This window comes from Vicia villosa, unplaced genomic scaffold, assembly GCF_029867415.1.
Source record: "Vicia villosa cultivar HV-30 ecotype Madison, WI unplaced genomic scaffold, Vvil1.0 ctg.000986F_1_1, whole genome shotgun sequence".
Lineage (NCBI taxonomy): Eukaryota > Viridiplantae > Streptophyta > Magnoliopsida > Fabales > Fabaceae > Vicia > Vicia villosa.
Window position 1 is genome coordinate 515,383 of NW_026705443.1, and position 8,400 is coordinate 523,782.

The following is an 8,400-nucleotide window of genomic DNA, read 5'->3' on the forward strand; positions in this document are numbered from 1 at the left end:
GCGTCGTCCTTTATTAATGTTTTGAAGTTGAAAAGGAAAAGGAAAACTAGCCTAAAATGAAAACTAGCCTAAGTATGAAGGGAATTTCTACCTAATGTTATCATGGTTTCTACCTAAGGTTAGGATAAAGGAACATGAAAGTAAAGTCACGATTATAAGTCATAAGATTGAGTAAGGATATATTGGCACAAAATTATACACAAGCATGAAGTAGCAAGTCAAAAATATAGTACAAAATGAAATAAAATACTACTATTTTTTATATTGATTTTTATGGGAGAAATTGAATTACAAGTAAAAGACTAAAAGCAAATAGCCTAAAACTAATGTTTTTGTGATTATTTTTATATGTAAAAGTCATGTATTAGAGTCTAATAATGAGTGAGAAAATTAGCAATTAAATCACTACAAGAAATAGCAAAAAATCTAATTAAACTCTAAAAGATATTAATGGAAACTGGGGGTGTAGACTGAATCTATAGTGGCGAATAGCAGGGCGTAGGGCCCAGTAGCAATTGGCCCAGAACTGTTTTTGTTGGCAGATTTTTCTTTTATGTGTCAAAAAGATGCAATGGACCACAGGGGGGTGTGGATTAGCAACTCCGCCCACTGTTTATTGTTGGTTTTCAGAAATTGCCAAAAGAGCTTGGGCCCAAGAATGTTTTCGGTCCATCATTCAGATTCACTAATCCAGATTAAAACTTAAGTAAACCAGATTATAGCTACCTAATTAACATTAAATCAACTTATTAACATCAAATTGGAAAATAAAAAAGAATTGAAAATTAAAAGGGATTAGGGTTCTGCAGATGTAACCTTTGAACTCCCTCTCTCGACTCTCGTCTCTCTCTTCGCAAAAACGAGGCGCGGCGGCGGTTCTGCCCTTCTTCTCCGATCAAACGGCGGTGACGGATAGCTCCGACTCTTTCAATCTTCTTCTCCGAGCTCGAATTTATGTTCCAATCTCTTTCGTCCCAATCGCGAACTCAGTTCTCTCCTCTCCAACTTGGAATAGTGACGGCGGCCACTCGAATCTTCCAACGAAGTTGCGGTGGTGATGTCGCGGGAGGGTGCGGTTTTGTGACGCCGAATCTTGAAGCGGATTGATGAAGAGTTGAAGGTTGCTGATATGGCGATGGAGATTGATGATTGATGCTGCGTTGTTGCGTTCTTGAGTATGGATGAAGGTGAGTTGAAGATGAATCGAGGAAGAAACCGTTTATTACTCTTTTCTGTTTTCTTTCACTCCATTCTTCTTTGAATTTTCAGGTTGTCCTCGATGAAGATAGAGGAAGATTGAAGGTTAGGTGAAGAAGAATCGAGGTTTGAGGTATGAAGAGTGAGAGAGATTTGGTGAATGTTGCAGAGGTGGTGAAGAAGGAAGAGGGGCTGAGAGATGAAGCAAGGTTGAAGATGATGAAATGATGGAGATTGAAGGGTGAAGGTGGAAAATGGTCGAGTTGGTGAATGATGGGAGATGGCGTCTGAATGGTTCTGATTGGGAGATGGCGTCTGAATGGAGAGAGCCAAAATGGTGGAGATGCTGATGATATATAGAGGCTGAGGAAAGGTTTCAGTTGAGGTTAGTTTGCTTCTGACTTTTGATACTCCATCAGTAACTGATTTTTCTGTTTAAAAGCTATTAGAAATCAGTTAGTTAGAAGTCGTAACTGATTCGGTTATGCCTTTTTTTCTGTTATGGAATTTGTTAAGAACAGTTAGGGGATTGCCTAGGTTGTTAGAAAATGTTATAGGCTAGTCTGAAATTCTGTTATAAAAGTGGTTATTTTCTGTTTTGATAATGGGTTCTGATAGGTTGAAAAAGTTGGTTAGAGAAGTTAGTTACCCAGTTGGAAATTCTGTTATGGTTTGTTGAAGGTTTGTTAGGAAGTTAGAAGTGAAACTGAAATTAGTAATAGTTAGTGGTTAGAAACAGTTTGGTTAGAATAAACTGTTAGGTGTTAGTTATAGTTAGGTTATTTGGTGGTTTGAATGGGATATAAAAGAGGGCTGTAGGATTGTATAGGGGCCAATTTCCATTTGTATGCATTGTGTATTCTGAATTGATAACAGGGATTGATTGGAATGAATGATGTTATGAAGTGGCTGCTGTTTTTCTTTTGATTATGCAGTTTTTTTTTGTTAATCACTTGCTGAACTGGTTTGGATAAGTCGCATGTACTGATTTGATGATGCAAGCTGGATGCAGGTTTTGAATGGTGAACTTTGTTGGCAAAAGCAATAGCATGACAACACTCTTGAAAGCATGACGAGGTCGAGTGTATGAGAAAAAGTCTAGCAGCAACCTTTCCGTACAGTGCAGTAGCTAGTATAATGTACATAAGATTGGAATCTGTAATAGATAATGAACTTGAACATGTACTGTCAGTAGCCTAGTATGCAATTTGTATTTGATTGTGAGTCTATACACGAAGGATGAACGGATTGATAATTGAGGTGATGAATAGAGGTTGATTTCTTTCTTGTATACTTTTGTAAATAATTTCTCGTACAGTGACATGGATTTTGTGGAATTGGGATGATGTAGTAAATTTTTGAATTCCTTCTTTTCCCTTCAATTATTTCCTTTGAATTTGAATCTCACACTTTCTTGAATCTGCAACTTGGCTACATCATGAGGAGATAAGCCTAAAAGGTTTTAAGATTGACTTTGGTCCAAAATTCAACCTTCCTTGGTTGACTTTGACCAAAAGTCAAAGTCTTGACATTTTCCCTTCTTTTTTGTCTTGCAAGCTTGATGAATGAATCTAAATCCAATCCTTGCATATTTTCCATAAGAAGTATCAAACCAATCATTGCACTTGAACCATGAACTTTGAATAACCCTTTCCACAATAGCTTGTACACAAAGTGACCAAAAGAATAAAGCCTAAGGCATGGAACAATAACTTGATGAGTGATGAATTAGATGACCATAATAATATCAATCAATACGCCATATGAATAGGGAAATAAACCCTAATCTGTACTGATGCCCTTAATCCGTCCCTCGTTGATTTAATGACCCAATAATAATCTTGATGAATGAATGCATGGTGTGTGGGACGACCTAATGGATGAGATTATGAGATGTATAAGCTAGTTAGAAATAAACTTAGATGGGCAAATTTTAGGGTGCAACACTAGGTATTCCTTGTCTTTTGTTTAACCTGTTATATGAGTTTTGAATTTTCTAGATTTTGCTACGAAGAATCCTAGCGAAAATCGTAGCTAAATGGAAGCAGGATCGTAGCAATTTCTGGGCGTGAATTCGGAGAAGATGATGAATAATGGAGTATCACACGCGACGCTGTTTCATTGGGCAGTCAAAGTCAGCGTCCTCTCTCTTCGATTCTGATTGGTTGCCCGTGAACGATAGTGAGCCAAATTTGACTTGTTGTGAATCTACCATCTATACACGTTTCTCTCTATTTTACTTATTTTGTTTGGTTTATTGACAACTTAAAATTGCAGCGCGTTTGGCAAGGAGTGTATGCTGGTAATCCTCAAGACCAGGGTTTAAACCCTGGTGTCCTCATTGTTTTTTTTTTTTTTTTTAATTTTCCTCCTTTTTTCTTTCCCCCATTCTTTTCAATTTTATTAATCAAATAACAAAGAAAAAAACCAAAAAAGAAGTTAGGATTAGTTTTTAGTTTTTACTCCTTAATTAATGTTAACTAATTAATTTTAATTTCAATTAAGGTATTTAAATCCTTTTAATCATAAAAATCATTAAAAAAAACATATAAAAATAGTTAGAATTATTAACTGATTTTTTTTACTTAATCTTTTTTTTTTTAATTATTTTTTAATTAATTTAATAATTAGGGTTTAGATTAATTTTAGGTTTAATAATTATACATAGAATTTAATTTTGATTAATTACTTCTTTGCACATAATTTAGAATTAGGCTCACTTATTTATTAATAAATTAACTTAGGTTTTTCACTTAAATCTCTAAAGCCCTGATTTTTCTAATCCTAAATTCCATTCATCTTCCTTTCCTCAACACTTTCTCGACTTTTTGAATTGCCCACTATTCATTTATTCGCATGTTTTCATAATTTTTATGTAATTGCTTCGAGTTTGTAATAGTCTAATTAGGATTTATTTTTCGCATTTTATTATTTATGTAACTGCTTATGGTTTGTAATAGGAATTAGGGTTTTATTTTCCACACCTACTCTAATGTATCTCTCCCAAAGCCCTGTAATAGTTTAGGATTTTATTTTTCGCTCTTTACATTCTGCACTTTATTTTCTGTACATATTTAACTGTTAGGAATTAGGATTGTATGGCAAGATAGAACTGAACGTTAGCTAACCCTAATCAAGATAAATATCTGAATACAACACACTTCTCACACACTCACCTTTAGAGTAACTGTCTCTTGTTGCCTTTCGATTATATGGTCAAGTCCCTCGAGCGTAGGGATACGTTAGCAAAAGTTGCCTACTATAAAATGATCTTGTCCCTCGATAACGCTACGATAAAATGATGATAGTCCCTTTGAATTGCTAAGGTATCCATACATGTTGCCTTCTATGACCATTCGATGACCCTTCGATGTTCCTTCACATCCAATAGATAGGACTACCTATCCACAAATGGTATGGATAATACTCTCTCTCAAGGAAAGCCTTAAGTATATGAAAAACCTTACAAATTAGGGGTAAGTAACTCTTAAATGATTGCTCACAACAATTCAAATCAACAAATGCTTTTCACACCTCATATTTCAAAATATTTTCAAGATAAATACTTTGTATACATTCATACAAGAATCATTACAAAGTTAAAGCTTTACAAAATATTTTCTATATACACACTACACTTTCAAACAAGTCAAACAAAAGCAAGTGAGCTAAGCAATTAAGAGCCCATGTATAACCATGGATACAAAGGGTGCTAATATCTTCCCTTTGTATAACCTACCCCCGAACTCAAAATCTTTAAAAAGGTCTTTCATATTCTTTTTGCCTTTCCTAATTGGATGAAATAAAAGTCGGTGGCGACTCTTGCTAACCGCAACATGTTTTACGAAAAATAAAACAAAGAGAAAGATTCAACTACTATGAATTATATGCACTAGTTGCAAGATTGAAGACTGTCAAATTGGTGGTAGCCTTGGCATGTAATCAAAGTTGGTCGAAATTTCACTTATATGTGAAATTGACATTTTTGAATGGTCCTTTAGATGAAGAGGTTTGTGTCACACAAACTCTTGGGTTTGTTATACACGAGGAAGTAAGGAAAGTGTACAAGTAGCATAAATCCCTTTATGGTCTCAAATAAGCACCTAGGGCATGGAACAAGAAGATCGACTCATACTTAATCAAATTGGGATTCGTCAAATACAAGTCTGGGAATGGTGTCTATGTTCAGGTTGTGGCACAAGATATAACCATTTCGTGTTTATATATCAATGACTTGGTGGTAATTGGAAATAACATGGAGAACTTGTTGAAGTTTAAAGAGTTGATGATGAGGGAATTTGAAATGTTAGATCTGGGAAACTTGTCATATTTTTTAGGCATGAAACTTCAAATTATCATGCAAGGTATGGTGCTACATCAAAGGAAGTATGTCAAAGTGATATTCAAGAGATTCATGATAAATTATTTGACTCCTGCTTCTTTGCCTCTTGAACCAAATTTAAATTTGGAGAAGCATGGAGAGGATAATAAAGTTCATGTAACTTTGTTCAAAAAATTGTGGGATGTCTAAGATACATGTGCAACAGTCGACTTGATATAGGTTTTGTAGTAAGATTAGTGTTTGTCCTTTATGTGTGGCCATTTTGTTGAGATGATTGTCCATCTATGTGTTACTTGTGAGTTTGTCGTGTCTGTGTGGTAGACTAGATTTAAGTGGTTGTGGTGGCAGGTTCATATTCCTAATGATTCTATGGTACCTTTTTAGTCTTTTCTTTCTTTAGATGGTAGGACTAAGTATAAAGGCTATATTTTGATTTGGTACACTATAGTCTGGTCAATATGGATAGCTCATAATGATGTTATCTATAAGGGAGTCACAAAATCAACAAAAGAGGCGGAGGAAATTTTTTATTTTTTTGCCTAGAAATGATTTCTAGTAGATCGGATGTGAACTTTTGCACCTTTCTTTACTGGCTTCAAAACCTTATCCTCTTCTTGAACTTATAGCGAGTCGAGTATTTGCCTTAGTTCGGATGTTGGTTTTGACTTTTAATTATTTTGATTTTCTTTTGATGAGATATGATTTGTTGATGAGGATATGACAACTTGAGTTCTAACCCACTTTCAATGTGGTGGGCTGAGTTTTAACCCACTTTCAACATGGTGGGCTTTCTTATTGCTTGATTCTTTATGGGAATTTCTTTATGCACGCATATAAGGTGGAAAACACCCATAAAACCCCCCAAAATACCCTTCGGATATGCATATCCAAAAATACCATGAACGAGTTTCGGATATGCAGATTCGAAATATGCTCAGAGCCCTTCCTTTTTTAAAAACAACAACATTACATTGTTACATTCGGAGCATTGTAACAGAAATAAATACCTCCTATAGACCGACAAATTGTAACATAAATAAAAAATACGTAGACTAGAATAAAACAATGAAATGTCAAAATAAAAATAAAAATAGTTGTTTGGCAAGTGAAAAATGTCTAAATATTACAACACTGAAAAAAGTCATAAATAAAACATAAGTAGGCAACTACTACTGAGTATGCCTAATGCAAACTCTCTTCAACCTCCTCTGCCTCTTATACGCCGCTGCACCAGATGCCTCACTGACCATCCTCTGCATTATGGCAACTGCTTCTGAACCATCCTCCTCAATGATCCCTCTCTCAGGTGCCTCCTGCCCAATCAACTGTATCTGCTGGTATATTGGCAAGATAACAATGGCATGGTCGTCCTCAGCCTGTTGGTTCTCCAAGAGCTCCTCGTGCGCTGGCCTAGGTGGATATCTTAGAGCATCGGGTGTCATGATAGAATGTGACACTTGATAAAACCATGTCACGTACCCATATACACAGTGCCAGCTCTGGGTGGCCCGCATAAGCCGATACTCCTCCGGGATTAGATTATGCGCTCAATCCTCAAATATAGCAGTGAGATCTCGGCGGGTAACGGGTGTCAGAAGCAACTTTAAATGGAGATCTCGATATCATTTACACACGCCCAAACTGTCTCATGCACCGCTCTGGCAGATATCTGACCCTAGTGTGGGCCCCACATGCCAACCATCCGGAGTATAATGCGATGCAGACAAATGGGACAACATCACCGTAACCACTGAAGGGCGTCCAGTTGATGTCATCGTGAGAAGCGTAGTCGAGGTATACACGATATGTCCCCACTTTGTTATCCCCCCTTTAAAGGATGTATCGTGCAGCCCTGGGCATGGCGTCAGTGTATAACGGATCAGGATCGTAGCCATGGATGCAGTGGAAGTAAGAGATAATCCAGCTCTAAAACACAAATACGATAATATGTTAGTACATGTTAACAAATAACATATTAAATGTGATATAATTAAAAATAAATGTACCATGAGGAGTATGCAAGAGCCAATCAACTGTCTGGTCCTCTAGTTGCACGCTTCACTCAACTTCTGGTACAAGTATACCAGAATAGCGCCCCCAGTTCCACTTGTGAACTGTAGTCAAATCAATAAAATACCTGAGGTATGTCATGTCCACGTAGGTTGCACTTTTGTCCACAAAGAGGGACGTGCCAACCAAGAACATGAACCAACACAACAATACGCAAGCTCGGTGGTACTCAACAAAAACACCATCACCCTCCTCCTCGGACTCCGCTTCCGCCACCAAGTGGTGCTCATAAATCTCCTTTAGGATGGAAAATCGAATATGTGCCTCATTCGTCGACATTCAATAAAAATCGGCCAAGTTCGGGTCCATACCCAGATAATCCACCATCCACTCGATGGCCTCAACCTGTTGTATCCGAGAATGGTTCGATAACCTTCCTCTAATCGGCAGGTGGAGAAGAGAAGCCACATCGTGGAGGGTGATCGTCAACTCCCCAACAGGAAAGTGGAAAGAAGATGTCTCCTTGTGTCACCTTTCCGCAAATGCCCCTTGTATGTCGTGGCTAATGGTACTATATCCAGTCATGCATAACCCGCCAAGACCGAATCCAGCTAGAATATCATTAAACCAGTGAGTCTGTGGTTTAAACAGATCAAATATTTTCCGCGAATGATTCACATATTTTATGGGCGACCGTTCCTGTCACAATAAAAAAAACAACAATGTTAGTTAAATCGTTTGAATTCATTTCAACTATGTAATTTTAGAAAGTGAAATAAAAAACAACCTTTCCGTCCCAAATATGTCAAGCGTCATGGTCATGATAGTATATCAAGGCAAACATGTCTGAA

General features: G+C 36.9%; 1 long non-coding RNA gene across 1 annotated transcript; it reads left to right on the forward strand.

Moving 5' to 3' along the window:
• Nucleotides 1–831: 831 nt before the first annotated feature.
• LOC131632687 (uncharacterized) lies at nucleotides 832–2,479 on the forward strand. The gene is made up of 3 exons (XR_009293080.1): nucleotides 832–1,187; nucleotides 1,270–1,582; nucleotides 2,210–2,479. It is a non-coding gene; the product is annotated as an uncharacterized LOC131632687 (long non-coding RNA).
• Nucleotides 2,480–8,400: the final 5,921 nt, after the last annotated feature.